Source organism: Camellia sinensis, chromosome 11 (assembly GCF_055761805.1).
Source record: "Camellia sinensis isolate YWXY chromosome 11, ASM5576180v1, whole genome shotgun sequence".
Taxonomy (NCBI): Eukaryota; Viridiplantae; Streptophyta; class Magnoliopsida; order Ericales; family Theaceae; genus Camellia; species Camellia sinensis.
The window spans coordinates 66121257-66144625 of NC_138971.1; the positions used below are offsets into that span (position 1 = coordinate 66121257).

The 23369-nt window shown below is 36.9% G+C and overlaps 1 long non-coding RNA gene across 2 annotated transcripts; it reads right to left on the minus strand.

The window, feature by feature from the left end:
* Window positions 1-1709: 1709 nt before the first annotated feature.
* On the minus strand, window positions 1710-20811 carry LOC114269637 (uncharacterized). 2 transcript variants are annotated; one of them, XR_014345263.1, is made up of 4 exons: window positions 20691-20811; window positions 19597-19708; window positions 4205-4300; window positions 1710-1936 (listed from the first exon to the last, which is right to left on the minus strand). It is a non-coding gene; the product is annotated as an uncharacterized LOC114269637 (long non-coding RNA). The 2 variants fall into 2 exon arrangements; XR_014345264.1 differs by lacking the exon at window positions 20691-20811 and adding an exon at window positions 20506-20638.
* Window positions 20812-23369: the final 2558 nt, after the last annotated feature.

A 23369-nucleotide genomic window follows, 5' to 3' on the forward strand; every position in this document is an offset into this window, starting at 1 on the left:
GAAAAAAATGTTTGACATAATTGTAAGAATATCCATAAAGTGGCCGATATGCCACATGTTTGTTCTATTTATTTATTATATATATATTTAATTAGTTTAATGGTCAATGGGTAACTAACGTCTGTTCACTATTTCATATGGTGGTTTCATGGGACCTTCCAACTTCCCTGATAGTGGGAAGTTATAAGGAGTTACACTTGGATATGGATCCAAGCCTATCTATATATATGCCTGCGATAGCCATCAAACACAGACGTTGTTTTGTGAATAGAATAGCCTTGAAACTCTGTTCCTTTTACTTTTCCCATATGGTTCTGTAAAAGTGTTCTGTGAGTGGGTTTTGTTTATACATTCAAGATTTGATCATAAAGGATAAAGAATCAAAGGCTTGAACATCATGGCAGGAGGTATTCTTCTTTCTGAATTAAAATTATTTTAATTCTCACAATTGGTATCAGAGCTACCTTTTATCCTTGTTGTTTAGCGTTATTGTATGTTATGGAGACCAAATCTTATTGCGTTCTGTTTTATACACTTGCTGGGCCCATGTTCCGTTATGATTTCGACATGATAATTTTCTTCATGTGTTCGATTTGTTTCGTTGGCTATAATATATTATTTTGGTTTGTGCTTCCTAATATTTTGATTAGTCTGAGCACACCATGTCTCTACTTTTAGCCCTTTGTTTATTTTTTTCTGTCAAGGAGGTTTTGGAACTTGCAGGCCATCATACTTTTGAATATAAAATTGATAACAAATTTGGGATTTAAAGGCGAAACAAATTTGCCTCAAAATGTATATATTTCGTCACTCAAACTAATTACAACGAAAATTTTTCCTCACCCGTTTTGTCGCTAAAGCGTCGTCACTAAAAGGTCTTAGAGACAAAAAAACAAATTCGTCATTGAAAATGATAAATTTGTGACGAATTTTTTTGTCTCCAATACACTCTGTTGGGAACACACTTGTAAGTAATTAGTGACAAAATATTGTCAATAAAGGACGAAATTAGAGACAAAAGTATTTTGTCATATAAGATATAGAGACGAAATAATTTTGTCATGTTTAATATAAACGAAGACGAAGATTTTTTATTAAAGAAGCTACAAATAGAGACAAAAACAAATTCATCATTAAAAATGATAAATTTGTGACGAATTTTTTTGTCTCCAGTACACTCTGTTGGGAACATACTTGTAAGTAATTAGCGACAAAATATTGTCATTAAAGAAAGAAATTAGAGACGAAAGTATTTTATCATAAATATAAGAAATAGGGACGAAATAATTTTGTTACGTTTAATATAAATGAGGATGAAATTTTTTTGTCAAAGAAGCTACCAATAGAGACAAAAACAAATTCATCATTAAAAATGATGAAATTATGTCAAAAAAAATCGTCACACATTTAGGGTAATAGTGACAAAGTGTGACAATATTTTTCATCATGACAAATTCATTTAGCGACGAAATAAAGAATTCATGACAAAATTGATCTTCCACCTAAGCCAAATAAGAGACGAAAAAATTTTCTTTAGGGATGAAAAATTTTGTCACTAATTCCATAATATTTTTTTTCCACATTATATACCTATTTTATCAAAACCTGAATTTTAGTTCAACAAATATAACCCTGTTCATGTTGAAACATGTTGAATATAACAATTCCATTCATAACTTAACCTAACCTGTCATCAACATATTTACGAATTAACAAAATGAAAATATCCATTCATCATTACAAATAATTTCATACTAATATAATAAAATAGTGCAGTATCCACAAAATATCCAAAAGTTATAACTTGTACTAGTCCACAAAACATCCAACAATAACTAGTGCAACTCCACAAAGTATGTGTATCCTTATCAAACAAAATGAACATTCAAGCAAATTACATCATTGTTGCACGTCAAAAATGCCATCCCAATCCAATCTGCAAAACAATAAATTAAAAGCTTTAGTAATTAATTAATTATACAAAAGATTAAAAACATTAGTAACTCATCAATTTACAATTAGATCAATTATATAATTTATCCCTCTAACAGACTTTTTTTTCGAGATTATGAGAATAAAAAATTAATTTTAAGGCTAATTCACAAATGGTGCATCCTATTAATGTGCCGTAAGTTCATACAACTTATATTGGTCCCTCCTAAGGTGTTTCTGTTGGTTCCTCAACAAATCTATGGTTGTCTGATAATTTAGCCTTTCGACGGCCTTTTTTGAAGCTTTAAGTATAGAGAAAAAGAAATATTTTTTTGACTAATTCACAATTTATACATCCCGTGCACCTGTACAAATTGAATATCCTATGCATGTTTCCATTACTTTCTAATTCTTCAAACATATATTCTTTTATAAAATTTGTTATATTAAAGTTAATATACTTTACCAAGAAGTATGTCCACTTGTGGATGAGTCCCCTCCACTTCCAAAGTGTCCAGTGAATCCTTTGGTCCTCAAAAAGTTGACAACATCAGCCATTATCTCCCCTTGCTTCTTCCTACCCTTTGGTCCTCAAAATTAGTTTGGCTTGTTTTGGGAAGTTGGCTTTTAGCCACTTTTTTTTCGTTTGTAGCAAAAGCCAAAAGTTGGCCTTTTTGAAATTTTTTTTCATTTGGGAAGTTGGTTTTTAGCCAATGGTGAAATTACAATTCTACCCCTCATGGGTTAAAATGTGTTACATGGGTGAAGTTGTAAATATTTTAAACTAAATGGGGGTAATTTGGTCAATTTATTATGATTTGACATCATAAATAAATATTAATCAAAAAAGCCAAAAGCCACTTTTTACCAACTTCTCAAATCATTTGTCTAAAAAAGCCAAAAACTTGGTTAAAAGCCAAAAAACCACTTTTTACCATATTCCCAAAATAAGCCTTTGTCTAGAATGAAATCCGGATCTAACTCCCAAACCGGGAGCTCGATTCGAGTCCTGTCTTCTCCCACAAGTCTCTCATGCCTAAACGGTCGTGTGTGCCAAGTTTCGTGCTAATCCGACACCGTTTGGTGATTTTGGGGCATCAACACCTCAAATTCTAAGTTTCTTAAAGAATTAATTTGCCTAGAGTGAAATCCATCTCTAACTCCCAAACCGGGAACCCGATTCGAGTCTTGTCTTCTCCCATAAGTCTCTTGTGCCTAGGCAGTCTTGTGTGCTTGGTTTCGTGCTAATCCGACGCCGTTTGGTGATTTTGGGACGTCAACACCTCGAATTCTAAGTTTCTTAAGGAACTAGTTTACCTAGCGTGAAATCCGGCTCTAACTCTCAAACCAGGAACCCGATTCGAGTCCCGACTTCTCCCACAAGTCTCTCGTGCCTAGGCGGTCGTGTGTGCCAAGTTTCGTGCTACTCTGACGTCGTTTGGTAATTTTGGGGTGCCAACACCTTAAACTCTAAGTTTTTTGAGGAACAAGTTTGCCTAGCGTGAATTCCGACTTTAATTCCCAAACCGGAAACCCGATTCGAGTCCCGTCTTCTCCCACAAGTCTCTCGTGCCTAGACGGTCATGTGTGCCAAGTTTCGTGTAACTCCGACACCGTTTGGTGATTTTTCGGTGTTAACACCTTGAATTCTAAGTTTCTAGGGATGATTGATCAACTCTCCCTCTCAATCCACACTTGTTAAGCCATATTTTCACCTGTGTAGCAAGCTTCATTTGAGGAAGAAACATGTAGGGCCATTTCAGAGCCTTATCCAACAACAAAGTATTCTTCAGTTTTCTATACAACTTCTAAAACAGCTTTTCCAGATATTAGAAGTGAAAACTGTTACCTGTTATTGCATGCATTATCAATTTAGCATAATGTGAATCAAAAGCACTGAAGTGAACATATGCATTAATGGATAGATAAATAAATATATGCATAAATGCATTCTTGTGGAATAAAATAGAAAGCAATCTAACATTTTCTGTTGTAGCTTGTTCAATCAATGCACAGCCCAAATCAAGGTTATCATTAGTAACAAGTTGCACAGCTTGTTCAAGTTCACTTGCAATATTTAAACCCTGAAGTGAATTCCTAAGTTGACTTGATATTGAGCCACATAAGGGTTCCTATCAGTAATCACACAATCATTGTTAAACACCAGGTAACAAAGGCAGACAAACAGAAGATTCTAATCAGATAGGAATGCTATATTTTCAAATAACAAAACAGGACAATAGCACAGCAAAAGAGATCTCCAGTATGAAACCTTGCATGTTACATGAGCTAAACTTCCAGCTAAACTGGCAACCATCAAGTGTGCTGCATTATGTATGCGTGTCTCATCTAACTCCATGGCATAATCCTACAATTGCATTGTTATTCTCTAGTAAGAAAGCAACTAATAAAAAATTACCCTATGCATGAAATAATAATAATAATACTATCATATAGATGAAAGAACAATAATAATAATAAGAAGAAGACCGTTAAAACAAGTTCTTTTGTTGTTTGAGTTGCTATAAAAACAAGTTCTTTTGTTATTTGAGATTCCAAAACAAGTTTTTGCTTTGTATTTTATAAGAACAACTCATTATTTAAGTTTTAAACACCTAAAGCTGAGGTCCACAGCTAAGAGCATTGACAACATGCAATTTATCTATCCTCCAGTATTACCACCAATATACAAAACCTTCTTCATGTGATATACAACATCTCTCTCTATTTTAGGAGAGAACATACGGTAACCTCTCCTCTTATGCCTAAGTCTTTCCATGTATACCCGAAGTAAGGCAAAATTTCCATCACCGATCTATTTTCCCCAAACCTAGAATGATTTTAGCTGTTGTAAAGTGCTTATTAGTTCAAGAACCTCAGACCTCCACTCTAAAAAAATAGTGCGAGACTACTTCACTGCTAAAATTGGACTGCAGACCAACCAAAAGTGTAATACCCCTGTTCCGTAATATGTTAATTGGTCCTTAATATGATGTGATTATGTGTTTTGATATGATTTTGTGTTCCATTATGTGAAAATATGTGGTTTTGAAGTTCTATCTGTTCACTGTAGGAATATCTGTTGAATAATCTGCCTTGGGAATTAAATTGAGGGCCCTATCGGCCACAGAACCCAAAATTGACTACGCCTTTGTGATTAGTGTAATTTTTAGAGCCTATGGTAAAATTTAATTAGAAATTGATTCTGGTCGGATTAAATTGATTCATTTAATGGCATTGTGCTCAAATTGTTTAATATTCTTAAATTGGGACTTAGTGGGATTTGTTGGATAGGAGCATTACACCCCAATTCCTTCCTTTCTTGTATTTTGACTGACCTTGGACTCAAAACCAGAGGAAGGGCCAGTTATAGAGAGAGAAAGTGAGAGACTTGTGTAATTTGGGTTCAAGACTTGGGAATTTGAAGATTAAGCTCAAGATTTGGCTAGAACTTGGGTGTTTAAGGCTCCTAGGTGAGTAATTATCCCTTGAATCATGGATTCTTGTTTGCTATTTGTAAATTCAGAGTTAAACAAAGAGAAAGAGCATGAGTTGGGTTAATTTTGTTGAATTGAAGCTTAATATGTGCATGCATGTAAGAAATTACCTTGAAATTGCATGTTTGAGCACAAATATGTATAATCCATGTGAAATGTTAAAGGAAACTCATGTTTTGACCACCTCTTCACCAAATGAGTTGAGAATGGTGAGCATCACCCACATGCATGTACAAATTATGGGAGAGTAAGTCTTGAATGTTTGAGTTTGAGCATGTTGGTGATGAGTTTGACATATTTTGGGGCATACATGTGAATTATTTGTGAATTGAGCTTCATTGGGTTGTGATTTAAGGTTTACATCATGTTAGTATAATTATATTTGAGATTTGAGCCATAACATGCATGTTTTGTTGGTTGAAAATCGAATTGGAGCTCAAGAACACAACCTGGAATTTCCAGAATTTTGACGTCCGCTCGAGCGGGGGAAGTGCCGCTCGAGCGGAGAATTCAAGCTCCCAGCATTTTTGACAAACATGGTGTCCGCTCGAGCGGGATATCTCACGCTCGAGCGGGGAGTTTTTGTAGACAAGCCTTCAGCTCGAGCGCTCTATTCCACGCTCGAGCGTATTTTTCATGCAACCAGTACTTTTGCAGGCCTGAAGGGTCCGCTTGAGCGGGGAAGTTGACGCTCGAGCGAGGACCCTGTTCTCTGAAATTTTGTATACTCGTTCAGTGTTTCGTTTTTCGTTCTCTTTCACTTGTAAGTACTCTTAGGCATATGTTAAGCATTGTAAATGAGTTAATGAGATAAGAATAAAGCCTAAAGAGGAATATGTGAATCAAAGAACGGATTGAACTGTTAGTGACCCCTTTTGTGTTCATGAAATGTGTAGGGTCAAGCTCCAGGGCAAATCCACAACCTGATCACTGTGAGTAATATCTATATTTGAAAGCTTAGCAATGTCCAACTGTTTATTCCCTTATAAGCTTTATGAGTTGCTAATTAGAATTGTGGACAAAAGTCTAACATGAACGAATGAATGGACCAAAGGTCGTTTCGATATGAATAAATGGACCTAAGGTCGTTTTGACAGAAATAAATGGACCTAAGGTCGTTTTGACATAAATGAGTGGGCCGAAGGCCGTTTTGACACGAATGTATGGGCCGAAGGCTGTTTTGACGTAAACGAATGGATCGAAGGTCGTTTGGATAGAAATAAATGGACCTAAGGTCATTTTGACATAAATGAGTGGGCCGAAGGCCGTTTTGACACGAATGTATGGGCCGAAGGCCGTTTTGACGTAAACGAATGGACCGAAGGTCGTTTTGACAGAAATGAATGGACCGAAGGTCGTTTTGATAGAAATGAGTGGACGGAAGGTCGTTTGGACATGTATGAATGGACCTAAGGTTGTTTTGACATGAATGAGTGGGCCGAAGGCCGTTTTGACACGAATGTATTGGCCGAATGCCGTTTTGACATAAATGAATGGGCCGAAGGCCATTTTGACATGAATGAAAATTTGAATGGGCCAAAGGCCAGAATGTTTGGAACTACAGTCACTTGATTTGAATTTTGTATAGTTATATATCTGTTAAATAGAAATATGAATTGGGCCCAAGGCCATTTGGAACGTGTTGTTCTACATTGTTTGTAACTTCTATATTTGATTCGATATTATTCACTGGGCTTTCGCTCACGCTCATTCATGTGTTTATAGGTGAGCCAAGAGAAGTCCAGACCCAGCCTCAGTGAAGTCTGTATGGAACAACTAAGGTTTTGAGAGAGTCAGCCCTTGTGTCTCACACACGAGACCCATCTTCGTCCTTTTGTTATGTATTTACATTTTGTCAGGTTGGCGAAGTTTTGAATACGTCTGTATATAGTTTTCATGGGTTGACTTAGTTTGGATGATCCTGTCTGTATAGAATCTTATGTCATTACACTTTCTGTTGTGAGTTATTAACATATGTACATACGGAATGTTATGGTGTGCATATAAGCACGGCTCTATGGACAAAGTTTTAAATTTGCTTCCGTTTGGCCCCTTTTACTCTGATGAGTCTTGTCTTATTTGGTTTGAGGCCGTAGGTAATCTCGTGATTACTGGCCGGTTATGGCCTTAACCCATAGGGGTGGGTTCGAGTCGTGACAGAGTGGTATCAGAGCACGAGTTAATAACTCACGCACTTGTCCAAAAGAGCAATGAACGTCTAGAAAAGATCTAGGATGCATTCATGTGATAAGTATGAATTCGAAAGCATCGAGAATATGCTTAAGTGTTTTGATTTGGGCAATTACATGCTATAAGTTGTGCTGTACTTGCATTGCAAATTGTTTGACTACATATGCTCTCTAGTATATGCATATTTGTAGAATCTTTTGTACATTGTATAATGCAAGTTTAATCAGATGGTGAGTAAGAACTCTGTAAAGTTATGTTTAACTTTAAATATTTGTTGATGATATGAAATGACAAGTACCCTGGAATGCTATGTTTTGTATGAATGATTGTCCAAATTTTCCTGGAATGTAATTGTGGTGTCCTTAGCAGAGGCCCTCGCCGAGGGGACATAATACTGTGGCTTATGGTCATGAGGCCCTCGCCCGGGGGAAATAATACCGTGGTCTTTGTATGAGATCTGTTACTCAGTACTGGAGGTTCCATTATGGAACTTGTTGTGCTTGACCAACATGTTATGTTACGCTAAAGGAAGTATCACACATGATTGGAATATGAGATATGAATTGTTACACTAATGTGTACAACAAGTTTGTTTTGATATAATGCACATACATGAATATATGAATCACAAAAAGTTGTTTATGTGCATCCGATTCTGCCAATGGGTGTCTATGTGGAATATGAACATGATTTGAGTGTATAATTACTTAGTAAATGTTCAGCATGTGATATTTGATTAGTATGCAATTATCTGTTACGTATGTGATTAATTGCGTACGATATGTGAAATGAGAATATAAAGATGTGCCTATGTACGAATATGACTGTGTATCTGTGTTTATTTTTGCATTGGGCATCCCAGTATTTGGCAAGGTTTAGTGAGAATTGTGTCAAGGATGGTTAAATTAAGGGCATACGAGCTGGAAGGCTCTTCCGCAGCCCGACTTGATAGACTGGAAAGAATGGTACAAGAAATGGCAGGAACCTTAAGACGACAACGTCAGTCGCTGCTACGGCGAGAACCTTTGCCACCACCAGTGTACGAAACACCGAGGAGTTTGTTATCAGATTTCTGGGGTTTGTTATAGGTATGGTGAAATGGGCCGTATGGTAAAGAATTGTCCCCGAACTGAACAAAATGTGAATAAATCTTCTGCCTCAGCTAGATTCGTACCAGTGGCTGGAATTGCTACTCAGGATGGAGTAATTGCACTCATCCCAGAAAGTGCTCAAAATACTGCGAACGCTATCCCAGGTATTTATACTGTTTATGAACAAATGCTCATGTGTTGATTGATTCTGAATTAGTACACGCGTACATCTTTGCTTGGGATATTATTTGATTCGGATCGGCATATTTTTCCATATCTGCTGCATGTGTATCTGGATTGGTTAGACCTACATGATCGAGACCATGTTCATTGGAGATATATGCCCCGTTTGGGGAATTTGTGAAATACGTTTTGGGATATTGATTGACTCTGCACATGCACATGTATATCTAAACCTATGCTCAGGTTGATTTGCTATGTTACTGTCTTCAATGACTGGAATTGTGACTTTGTGATTGTATATAATTGTGAGACCATGCATTTTGATGGGTAGAAAATTGACTGGATTATGTGACTATACTGGGCTCGACTCATAAACCTACATTTTGTGACTAATTTGAAACTTTTGTGTGATAGACCCTATCTTATGTACAACCGAGGAACTCTGTTTAATGTGTTACTGTGCACCATGTGCTTGTATATAAGACTTGTTTGGGAATTGCTGTATTGATTATGGTACATACTTCTTGATCTGAATAACTGCATGTTTATGCAACTACCCCAAATTTATGTAGTCAATGCCATATTGTACATGACTTGAAATGCTTTGATATGAACAGTTGTGATGAATAATTCTGATATGACTTTGAGAACTGATAAACTTAGGACAGTTGTGAAACTATCATCCGTGTGCCTAAACAAACGAAGAGAGCCTCACAAAACCGAATGTACCCCATTTGAGAAAACTTTTATCTGATTCGATCTGATAGAACCTTTGCCTGATATTGTTCCGATGGAACCCTCATTTGATATAATTTGATAGAACCTTTGTTCGATCTAATCTGACAAGACCTTTGCTTGGATCGACCGATAAGACCCTCTATCTAATTTGATTTTGTAAAAAGGGGATTAAGAATTGCTTGTGAATAAATAGCCAGATTATTCTTGGCAGAAAAACTGATAGACCCAAAACTTGAATTCGTTTGGAATACTCGACTTATTGGAAAGACCTTTTGTGGACTATCAACAGATTGACCTAACCAAACGCACCATTGAGAACCAATCCCCAACTAGTGAGGACATATGTGTTAAAAATGAACCGAATTGTACAAACCCCGTGATTGGGTGTCGTAAGGAGTGTTGTTCCATTTTGTTTGTTTGACGCTATGGGAACCGATGACGGTAGATTGATTTGATTTTGAGCAATACTGAACATTTGTCTTTGACTGATCAGAACATGTTTTGTAAGGGAGAGTGGTTGCTTCAGTGTTGTCAGATTTTGGGGAAATCAGGTTATAGTGAATGGTGTTGTGTTGCTTTGATGACATTCTTAGAGTGTCCTTTCATGCTAGGGGACGTTAAACCTATGTAGCACCTTTGATTGAGATACTTTTTGCCACCAACGGTTTCGTACGGGTGGGTTTGACTAATCGATCTGGAATCGGCCACCGACGGTCGCGAACGGGTGTGCTTCAATTCCGAGACGATTATTCCTTTGTTTTGTTCGGAATGTCATCCTTTGGTATTATGTAAATGTTTTAACATCCAAGAAACTTTGAAAAACCCTGATTGTCCAAAAAGTGCGTGAATTCAGTACGCTTTGTATATAACTACCCAGTGTCATTATATTCTGTGATTGGAACCCTGAGAATGTATGAATTGTGTTTGACATGCGATTGACTCCTTTGATAATGCCTTTGACATCATGGGGATTTACGTATATGAATTGCCTTATGCTTTTGACGACTATCAGGTAAAGTAGAAAGACTCGATGGAACAGAGAATTGAATATTGAACTAAATTGTGAATTACAAACTGTAAACTGTTGAATGAATGAAGAACACGTGTATTCTATTAGAAGTCGACTGCCTCAGTGTTATTGTATTTTACAATTGGTACTATGGGGATATGAGTTACGTATGTCGTGTGGTTGATCGCTTCGTTGTTATCTTTGTTGACTCAGGAATCAGTGCCTGAATTCATTTCAAATTCCTAAAAACTTTTGATTAACCTTGAATAGCTATAATGTGCTACTGAAAATACCGAATCGGATTGTGTATTGTGGAATTATTGAAGAATGAATTGAACTTTTGTGACAAGGGAATGGACCGAACTTCTATGATAAAGTTGGCTGGCATCTAAAATGAATACGTTGGTGACTTACTTTGAAGAGGGCAATTATTAAAATTGTGTTTAAATATTTTCAGTATCTATAAGTCGAAGTTGAACATCGGGTATAGACGGGGCTACTTCGACCTCCCTCTATTTCGGAATGGAATTAGGGATATGTGACTATGAATTTCATTGTGGGGCTACCTTAAGTACTCAAGGTGTAAGTCCCATTTGGGTTATTGTATGAAGAATTAATAAATTCGCTCATTTCCTTCCTGTGACATTCTCATATGATGCTTGTAGACTAGCCACTGTTTACATCAATAAGGTTGCTTGTTGTATGGGGTCCTAGTATCTATTGTTTAGACAGAAATCTTGAAATGTGTTTGAATTCTGTCAAGCCTTCAAAAGGTGATGAGAACTAAATTGGGATTCAGCGCTACTTTCCATCCACAAATCGATATATAATTAGAAAGATCTATTTAGACTCTGGGAGAAATGCTCCAAATGTGTATTTTAGATCTTCGGGTAACTGGAAAAATCTATCCATCATTGGCAGACTTTGTTTACAACAACGGCTCACACTCTAGTTTCGGTATGGCACCATACAAGCCTTGTATGGAAAAAAAAGGTAAGTCCCTGACTAATTGAGAACAGAGTGTTGCCCGATTTTGAGACTAAGTAAATGGCTATCCAAAAAGGATTGGAACCGTTGAATGAAAAGTTTTCCGAATTGTGCCTGACTAAAGGTAAATTAAGTTTGGAGGACCAAACTTCCTAAGGGGGGAAGACTGTAATACCTATGTTCCGTAATATGTTAATTGATCCTTAATATGATGTGATTATATGTTTTGATATGATTTTGCGTTCCATTATGTGAAAATATGTGGTTTTGAAGTTCTATCTGTTCACCGTAGGAATATCTGTTGAATAATCTGCCTTGGGAATTAAATTGAGGGCCCTATCGGCCACAGAACCCAAAATTGACTACGCCTTTGTGATTAGTGTAATTGTTAGAGCCTATGGTGAAATTTAATTAGAAATTGATTCTAGTCGGATTAAATTGATTCATTTAATGACATTGTGCTCAAATTGTTTAATATTCTTAAATTGGGACTTAGTGGGATTTATTGGATAGGAGCATTACACCCCAATTCCTTCCTTTCTTGTATTTTGACTGACCTTGGACTCAAAACCAGAGGAAGGTCCGGTTATAGAGAGAGAAAGGGAGAGACTTGTGTAATTTGGGCTCAAGACTTGGGAATTTGAAGATTAAGCTCAAGATTTGGCTAGAACTTGGGTGTTTAAGGCTCCTAGGTGAGTAATTATCCCTTGAATCATGGATTCTTGTTGGCTATTTGTAAATTAAGAGTTGAACAAGGAGAAAGAGCATGAGTTGGGTTAATTTTTTTGAATTGAAGCTTAATATGTGCATGCATGTAAGAAATTACCTTGAAATTGCATGTTTGAGCACAAATATGTATAATCCATGTGAAATGTTAAAGGAAACTCATGTTTTGACCACCTCTTCACCAAATGAGTTGAGAATGGTGAGCATCACCCACATGCATGTACAAATTATGGGAGAGTAAGTCTTGAATGTTTGAGTTTGAGCATGTTGGTGATGAGTTTGACATATTTTGGGGCATACATGTGAATTATTTGTGAATTGAGCTTCATTGGGTTGTGATTTAAGGTTTACATCATGTTAGTATAATTATATTTGAGATTTGAGCCATAACATGCATGTTTTGTTGGTTGAAAATCGAATTGGAGCTCAAGAACACAACCTGGAATTTCCAGAATTTTGACGTCCGCTCGAGCGGGGGAAGTGCCGCTCGAGCGGAGAATTCGAGCTCCCAGCATTTTTGACAAACATGGTGTCCGCTCGAGCAGGATATCTCACGCTCGAGCGGGGAGTTTTTGTAGACAAGCCTTCATCTCGAGCGCTCTATTCCACGCTCGAGCGTATTTTTCATGCAACCAGTACTTTTGCAGGCCTGAAGGGTCCGCGTGAGCGGGGGAGTTAACGCTCGAGCGAGGACCCTGTTCTCTGAAATTTTGTATACTCGTTCAGTGTTTCGTTTTTCGTTCTCTTTCACTTGTAAGTACTCTTAGGCATATGTTAACCATTGTAAATGAGTTAATGAGATAAGAATAAAGCCTAAAGAGGAATATGTGAATCAAAGAACGGATTGAACTGTTAGTGAGCCCTTTTGTGTTCATGAAATGTGTAGGGTCAAGCTCCAGGGCAAATCCACAACCCGATCACTGTGAGTAATATCTATATTTGAAAGCTTAGCAATGTCCAACTGTTTATTCCCTAATAAGCTTTATGAGTTGCTAATTAGAATTGTGGACAAAAGTCTAACATGAACGAATGAATGGACCAAAGGTCGTTTCGATATGAATAAATGGACCTAAGGTCGTTTTGACAGAAATAAATGGACCTAAGGTCGTTTTGACATAAATGAGTGGGCCGAAGGCCGTTTTGACACGAATGTATGGGCCGAAGGCCGTTTTGACATAAACGAATGGACCGAAGGTCGTTTTGACAGAAATGAATGGACCGAAGGTCGTTTTGATAGAAATGAGTGGACAGAAGGTCGTTTGGACATGTATGAATGGACCTAAGGTCGTTTTGACATGAATGAGTGGGCCGAAGGCCGTTTTGACACGAATGTATGGGCCGAAGGCCGTTTTAACATGAATGGAAATCTGAGTGGGCTAAAGGCCAGAATGTTTAGAACTACAGTCACTTGATTTGAATTTCGTATAGTTATATATCTGTTAACTAGAAATATGAATTGGGCCCAAGGCCGTTTGGAACGTGTTGTTTTACATTGTTATGTAACTTCTGTATTTGATTTAATATTATTCACTAGGCTTTCGCTCACGCTCATTCATGTGTTTGTAGGTGAGCCAAGAGAAGTCCTGACCGAGCCTCAGTGAAGTCTGTATGGAATAACTAAGGTTTTGAGAGAGTCAGCCCTTGTGTCTCACGCACGAGACCCGTCTTCGCCCTTTTGTTATGTATTTACATTTTGTCAGGTTGGCGAAGTTTTGAATACGTCTGTATATAGTTTTCATGGGTTGACTTAGTTTGGATGATCCTGTCTGTATAGAATCTTATGTCATTACACTTTCTGTTGTGAGTTATTAACATATGTACATACGGAATGTTATGGTGTGCATTTAAGCACGGCTCTATATAGACGTCCCCGAACGCCCCGGGAGGGTGAGCTCCCGTTCTGTTCATTTGGGGTCACTACAGCTCGGACTCTCAATTTTGTGTCACGGTTCTGAGTCTTGAACCAAAGAGTCCAAATCCGGCAAATCGTTTTGAGAGACAGATTTTTTGAAAAGAAGTGCCAAACATGGACTGCTTTGCCAGATACAGAGTCACCACCTAAATATTTTTTAATGGGGAAATTTAGGAAACCCTGACTCGGTGCCGAAGGCCACATGTCCGTCATCACCGGAGTTGTCTCGGCTCGGGAGCTAGGGTACGATTGGGGAAGGTCAGCTATGAGCACCCCCTCTCGCCCGATCCGAAGATCGGCCTCTACTAACCGTGATATCCGTTTTTGAAAATATTATGTGTTCTTATTCCAATTATTAGCCTAGAATTACTACGTTATGCGTGCAGCAAACAAGTATAGACTAGATTGCCTAATTTGGAAATAAGCATTGCATATCCGTTTGTTTTGAAAAGCGCTTTGGAATTTGCTACTCTCAAGTAGGCTAAAACACGGATTTCAACAAGTTTTTCCAACTCAAACAATCCAACCTTCACCCACAGGCATTCAAACAATTTAACACATAAGCATTTAGCCGCATGGCAAGCATACTGTCATGGTAACACTCACACGCATGCGGGATGCTAAAGCTAAAATACTTACATTGTACTCCGTGCCAAAACAATAAACTAGTTAGCAAACATGCATGTCCTAGTTCATGTTAAGAATGTCTAATGCATCACATGCGAAAATGCAATCTAGACAGGCTCGGCCAACCCTAAACATGGCATGTGAAATGCGATCGATTGATGCACGTATTCAATTTTTGAATTGAAGTACAAATGAAGTTAGCATGATGTACCGAGCCCGGTGCATGCGAAACAAATGTATGAATGCACGCATGCATAGCATAAGGTATGCTAAATTAAACATGCCCTAATCTACCATCATAAGCAGGTAAATAAAAAGGAAGAAAGAAGTGGGGATTGGAAGACATACACGCCACTCACCCACACTTATTACAGATTTGCCCTCGCTCGGAGGGACCGAATAAATATTACAAATTAATTAACTACGCAAGCTAATTAATATTACAAATTGCCTAATTAATTAACAAATTAAATAAGCTAAGAAAAACAGTAAACCGCCTCGGGAGGAGGGCCAGATGCAGCGCGTGCTCGGGTCTCGCTCGGAAGTGCACCGCCATGCATAGGTTGCCTCTGTTTTCCTTCCTTCACTCCTCTGGAGGCTGCCAAAACCTCAGGAATGCTTCCTTGGATATCGGGGAATGCCACCGGCTGGATGGAACTGTCACCGGCAGTGTGTTATGGACATCGGCACAAAATGAATCTGTCGGCAGAGAAGGGATTGCCGGTCGGCGCTTGACACTGCCGGTCGGCAAAGTGTTCCTGCAGAATCTGCAATTGACAGCAACAGAGGGCAAGGAAAAGCATGGCAGCACAATTCAAAGCATATATGCACCATTCATGTCCCTTATCATGTTTGTGACTCAAAGGGGCATGTGTCTCGATTCTCGGGCCACCAATCACGCATTGCCATGCATGATGGCCCAAAGAATCAAGTATGCAACTTTCATGTCAAATGAAATGCAAACCAAACAAACAAATCAAGGCCCAATTCCTATCATCAAGTCAAGGAACAAAGCATGCATGCAAGATGCAATGCAACCTAGGCATGCAAGCTAAGGATGCAACATGGCATGGCAAGGCACTTATGCAAGCATACAAGCAAACATGAGGCAATACCAATGGATGAAAAGATGGACTTATGCACGAGTTAGGCAACTCTAATTAGGCCTAAAACAAGGGCCAAAGTGCTATAAAATGAGGGCTAAATGGCATGCAAATATGCATGCACACAAGGACCAACGCTTAAGCATAAAAAGGCAACTCTCAAGCACACTTGGAAGAGGCATAATGTGGGCTAATGGCATGCAAAGTAAACATTGAATATGCATGAATTAGAGGTTCCAAACCAACCAATTAACACAAGCAATGCATGCTAGCATGATCAAAGCTCAGAGCAAGCTAAAGGGAGTGTTGGACCACACTTAACAGAACCGAACATGGCATGAAAGGAAAGACCAAAATCAGAGGTTTAGCATGTTAAAACAAAGCTAAGAACACAATGACATGACATCCATGGTGGCATGCATGAAGGCACGAACATGGAGCATGAGATGACAACCTTACAAGGCATTAAAGGGACATCAAATGCAAGCTTACAAGCATACTATAAGGTCTGAAATGACATGGTGGATGATCCCAAATCACCGAATCAATGCAAAAATGTCATGCTATACACTCACACACTTAAGACCAACAAGCCAAAATGCAAAGGGGCTATATGATGCATGCCAAATCCGACCCAAACAACCATGGACAGACCTAAAACATGGCAAAATATGCACAAAAGCTTCACAAGACCAAGCCTAAAACATGCTCTAACAAGGGCTAACAACCTAAGGCACATTGAGGCAATAACATGGCATTACATGGTAGGTATGCTAAGCATGCATGGTGTACCAAAACCAACAAAAATCAGAGGTATAATATGACATATTAAGCACAAAAAACAACTAAGGCATGGTCAACATGAAGCCTAGCTAGGTGCTCTCTCAAGAGGCCAAAAATGGTCCATTTCAAGGACAACAAGGAGAGGGGGTGGCCCTCTCCTTTTGGAGACTTCAAGGCACCATCTCCACCACTGAAATCCCTCAAGATTTCAGTGGTGAAGAGGCCCAAACACCAAAGTCTCGAAACTAGCACAAAATAGCACAAAATGAGGCCTTTCAAGGCCTAAGAGGGGTCAAACACCCTCAAACCACAAAACACCCTTAATAAACAATTAAGAGGGTCTAAAAACAGAACTTTTTCGTATTATACACTAAGCTCAAAAACGATTTAAAGATAGGTAGAAATAAGGTGCAAAAATGGGGAATAAAGGGGTGAGATTCTTACCCTTGAAGACCTCTTCAACAATGGTGCTCCAATGGCCCTCTTTGGCTTGAATCCAACACCAAAGCACTAAAACCAGTCCTTTAGAACCTCAGTAGCTATAGGAAGGTGAAACACTATGTGTTTGTGTGCAATAGTAAGACACAAACACACTTTAACACACACAAGAGGGAAAAAGAGAGAGATAATGTGTATCAAACCCTAACCCTAGAACTCAAACCCTAAAAATGGCTGTCTAAGCTCTCTAAAATATCTCAAGTGTCTAACCCTTGCAACAAGAGAGAGCCCCTCTCTTTATAGAACTTCTTGTCTTGTAAAGCTTACATGACAAGCTTCATAAGAGGGAGATCCCTCCATACACGTGTATGGAGGGGAGCAAAAAGCAAGACAACTGTCTTAAAATATCTGCAAAAGCAGATGCACAGTAGTCGGCCGGCCAAAAAGGCCATCTTGGCCAAAAAGAGTGCCGACCGGCAACAAAAGGTGCCGACCGGCAACAAATAGTGCCGGCCAACAATATACATTGCCGGTGGCAGCAAAAACCAGCCGGTGGCCTCTAGCCACTGCCGGTGGTGTATGGGGATGCCTTACAAGGCATTCCCTGCCCTTCCAAGGCAAAACACAAGTGTTTGGTGTGAAACCAGACACTAAACAGTCGAGTTCGGAGATCCTGAGGCAAGGCGCGCGAGCCGAGGCCTCCGGGAACTCCAAACGAACACAAACATAGATAATCACCGAGCATTCAAACGGTGACGTCCAAGTCTTGAGGACGGTCAAAAATGGGGTGTCTACACTCTATGGAAATAGTTTTAAATTTGCTTCCGTTTGGCCCTTTTTACTCTGATGAGTCTTGTCTTATTTGGTTTGAGGCCGTAGGTAATCTCGTGATTACTGGCCGGTTATGGCCTTAACCCATAGGGGCGGGTTCGGGTCGTGACAAAAAGACTGTAAGTGCACCTAGGAGACAGTATAGAACATATGTCACATCCTTTTTCACAAATCAGTTTTCGTATATCATATTAATAAGCATATCTGAATAATTGATTTACTAAAATGCCCTTTATCTGATCTGAAATATGTTTTTTCTTTAATTTTGGAATTGCTAATGCAACCAATAGAAAGCAATTCCAAATGGCAGTTAATGCTATAATACTTTCCAAAAGTATGATGCAAAAAGAGATATCTATCATCACTACTAAAATAAAAATAAAAATGAAACACATTTCCCCTTGCAACTGTCTTATGAACTTCTAAATCTAACTCCACAGCTAACATCATACCATTCTAATTACATGTCAAGTATAAGTAATTGAGAACACAGTTAATAAGGAGGTAAACGACTTGCCATATCATTTCAATATTAACAAGTATCTCATTTCAATGTATAGTTCTACCAAAATCACATTCTATATCAATCTGCATCCTACTAACCTATAACATTTCTAAGTAAAGTATCTCTGCACAATTTTAATTTAAAATTCACCACAAAACAGCATTATGGATACATAGCAAACGTGATGGGATTTTTCCTATACATGGTACATCTCGACCGTGTCTCCTAGGGGCACTTGAACAAGCAACTCATGAATGCTGCCAGGTTGAAGGAGTCAATAAATCGAACATGGCCCTCTTGCTTACTATCAGTGTAGTTCCTACAAGCACATGCGTGTTCTAAATGCCCTTCTTTCATTCAACTAGCAATTTATCACAATTCATAAAACATAATCATATTTGAATTTTCTTCATACACAGCCTTAATTAAAATTTTAAAACACCATACTCCTACAAAATATTTATAAGCATTTTATACAAACAAACTCTAACCTTAAATATCCAAATTCTATGGAAAAACCTATTTTCCTTAACAAACATGATTAACAAGCTCTTTTAAACCTAAGCTTCTAACGAGTATTTCATTTTAAAATTCTTGGAAGTGGAATTTCCACCTTTCTTTAGTTTCCTCAACCTTTCCTGGAATCTCCAATCAGGAAAAAAAAATACTAGAAATGAAGAAACAATCACTTCCAGCCAAATGTTTAAAAATATATGAAGCAGAGAAAAAAAGATCTTAAATCCAACAGCTAGCAAATGATATATAACAGAAAAATGTGTGAAAAAGAGTCATGAGACCGAATCCAAACAACAATGAGATAATCTTTCAACTTTCAATAACTGTTGGACATCCATCCTTGAGAACTCTAGCAATGCTTATGGGTTGATAGAAGTCACAGACTCACAAACCACTAACATTATAGTACCAGGCTCTATTATGATATAATGCTTGAAGGTAAGTTAATCTATGAGATTTCACAACGAATCAAATAGATGACAGGTGTCTTGTGCAACACAGGTTTTTTCACAGAATTTGCCAACATACCTTAGTAAGAGAAACAGATGCGAATGAAACTCCCATAAAATATCCGAAGACCATTCCCATAATAGTCGTCATTACAAGTCTGGCACTGCCACTTGATTTCTTAGAGACTCCACTGCAAACAGAATGAGAAAACTAATCACAATGGTTTCACAAGTCATGCACTAGGCAAAAATCTACAACTTTTGAAGCTTAAACAGAAATTCCCAGTTTCAAGAAAGCAATTGTGGTTTTCTCAAATACTAATTCTTGTTAAACACATCCATGAGATATTCAATATATAATAAACAACAACTACAAGAATCTGAAGCAAAGATGTATATAATCTTAAATCAAGATTTCTGCAATCTTTCGGCCTTGTTCTCTCATTAATTGTCCCGAACTTCACGATGTAAGCAATAAATACCTAATTAATAAACCCACAAAAAAAAAAAAGATTTCCTTTCCTTTTCTGTGTTGTTTACAGCTTTGCAGCTTGTGAACATGACCCAAAAAAATAAAACCCTAAAAAACCCAGCAAAAGCTATTCCTTTTTCTTCTTTTTCTTTTAAAAAATTATAAACCCAGTAAAATCATGCAAGTTTAAACCAAGATTCAAATTGTACTAATACTATTCCACGTTATTAAATTTTTTTATTTTACTTAAATACTCTGATTTGCATGTATAATAACTTCAAAAGATTCGGGTTCTCTTCTTGGGAAAGAAGGGTTCATCAAGACACAACAGTGACGATTGACACCAAAATACAGTATTTTACATTCATATGTTCAGTATTATAGTGATTTTAAACTGTATAATATTCAAATTAAAAATTTTCATATAGAACAAAAATGAAGGTGAAAAGAAGAAATTCAATGAGTAAATTAAGCAAACACATATATAAACCATGAAACAAAGGAGGGAGCTTTTACTTGAGGGAGTCGAATTTGGAGATTAAGAGCGAATTTGGAGATCACATAGGGTTGTCGACCTAGAGCAAGAGATTCAAGCCTTGAAGATAAAAAAATAAAATATAAATAAATAAAGTGTGTGTGTGTGTGTGAGAGAGAGAGAGAGAGAGAGAGAGAGAGAGAGAGAGAGAGAAGAGAATACATACCAATGATAGGGTTTACGAGGGCAACAACTTGCTCACCAAATTCGAGCTCTCTAGAATCCATGGTTCCTTATATTATAGTGTGCTTCGACAGTGATGCTCTGCAGATTCGAGCTCTTACCGGTGGAGGAGTCAGAATGAGAGTGAGATGAGTAGCACGAAAATGGAGATGGAGATGGAGATGGAGATGTGGAGAGAGAGAGAGAGAGAGAGAGAGAGAGAGAGAGAGAGAGAGAGAGAGAGAGAGAGATATTTGAATGTGAAAATGAGAGGAGGATTAGGGATTTTGACTATTTCTGAGAATATATATTGATCACACAATGGGATTTTATTTATTTTTTTTGTTAATATATATATATATATATATATATATATATATTTGTAGTTAATGCAATTTTTTTCTTTTCATTTTTCATTTTTTTTAGTTACTAATGTTGAAAATTTATTTGTTTTATTTTTATTTTAATGAAAAAAAAATTATTATTATTTTTTATTTGGTAGAAGTAGGGGTAATATTTTAATGAGAATTTATGTTTGTTTTAGATATTTTTTTTAATATATAAATTATTTTTTTAAAGATTTTTTTATAAAAATAATTTAACAATCTCATCACTAGCCATAGTGTATGGAAAAAGTTGAAAAGGGTGTAGGAGTAGATATGAGAGAAGTCAAAAAGTGGGTTAAGAGAAGTCAATAAATGCTGAGTTTTTTTTTTAAATAAAAAATTTAGAAAATTAAGATTGGGATATTGGAGCTCCCACAAGGCTTGTAAGTTAAAAACCCTCATTTTCCTTATATAATATATAGATATAGATAGATAGATAGATAGATTGATAGATATTGATATAGATAAATTGATAGATAGATAGATATAGATACAGATAGATAGATAGATATAGATATGACACATACCATTTAATAGTGACGAAATATTTTTCAGATCGATATAAAAATATTTTTGATAGATATTTTTGCGCAATCAATCAGAATTTATTAGTGACGAAATATTTTCATCTCCCACAACTTATTCTTCTAAGACAAAAATATATTTGTCGCCCATTTAATAGAAAGATGAAACGGCATCGTTTGCATGATGGAGTGTTTATTGGTGACGAAAATGTTCGTCTCTAATGAGTTAAAATAATTCACGCTAATGCAAATGAAATTGGAGCCTGAATTTTGCAGACGAAATTTTTTTTTGTCTCCTATATGTTTGAGAAAAATTAAAAATGACAAAATTAATATTTTGTCATCTTTGGGTTAAATTTTAAGACAAAAAAAAATTTCGTCACCAAATTTTGTCACAATAGCCTAGATTTCTTGTATTTTGTTTCCTTGTTTAATTATTATTATTATTATTATTATTATTATTATTATTATTATTTTCTTTTTGTGGAGAGGGGTTTATTCTGAGAAAGAATAGTAGCTTTGCACAAAATGTCTTCTTGGATAATAATGTTTGCATGCACAAACGACTTAAATGTGAGAGAGAATAAAGGAGCTTCAGTGGAAAATAGAAGAGATGGTTTATAGAGATTGTTTTCTCGAGTCACGGCTTCAATACTTGTGAGAGAGGAGACTCAAGTGCGAGAGAGAAACAAGGGTTTGTAGAGGTTGTCTTTTCGGGTCATGACTTTAGTATTTGTGTGTGTGTGAAAGTAAGTGATTAAGGTGAGAGTGTCTCTTAGTTTCTGACGACATTTTAATAAAGAGAAATAATTAGTGATAAAATATTTTCGTCTCAAACTCATATGTTCGTTGCCTAATCAACAAAAATACAAAAACAACGTTATGCGGGGATGGAGAATTTATTGGTGATAAAATATTTTCATCTCCTTCAATTTAATCTTATGAGACAAAAATATATTCGTCGTGCAATCAATCAAAATGCAATACGACACACGGAGAATTTATTAGTGACGAAATATTTTCGTCTCCTAAAACATATCCTTCCGAGACAAAAATATATTTGTTGCCTAATTAACAGAAAGATAAAACGAACATGAAGAGTCTATTGGTGACGAAATATTTTCGCCTCCCATAACTTATCATTCCCAAACAAAAAATATATTTGTCACCAAATAAATAAGAAAATGAAGCGATATCGTCTAATAAGTTTAGAATTTATTGGTGACGAATTCCTTTTGTCGCAAAAAACTTTAAATTTTGTGACAAAAATGTTCGTCTCCAATGAGCTAAAATAATTGGCGCCAACAAGAAAAAAATTGGCGCCTCTTTTTTTTTTTCTGACGAATTTATTTTTTCGTCTCCTATAGGTTTGAGAAGAATTAAAAGAAACGACAAAAGTAATATTTGGTCATGTTTGGGTTACGTTCTAAAACTAAAATAAATTTTATCACCAAATTTTAAAAATTAATTATTGAAAACTCCATATTAAACAAGGTAATGTTTTCTATTAATTTTGAAAATTACAAATTTTTTATTATTTGTTTCTCTGTATTTTTTCTCACCAAAAAAAAAAAAAAGCTACATTAATTATCTTTTTTTTTTTTTTTTTGAGGTTTTGACTTTTCTGAAATGGGTGTTCTAAACGGAAAGGGTAGAGTTGGTTTAGACAATGAGAAAAACTGCTTGCGTGCAAGAGGGGCCTTCACTGTGAGAAAAAATAGTGGGTTTGCATAGGGTGCCTTCTTGGATAATAGCTTTAATGCTGGCATGCAC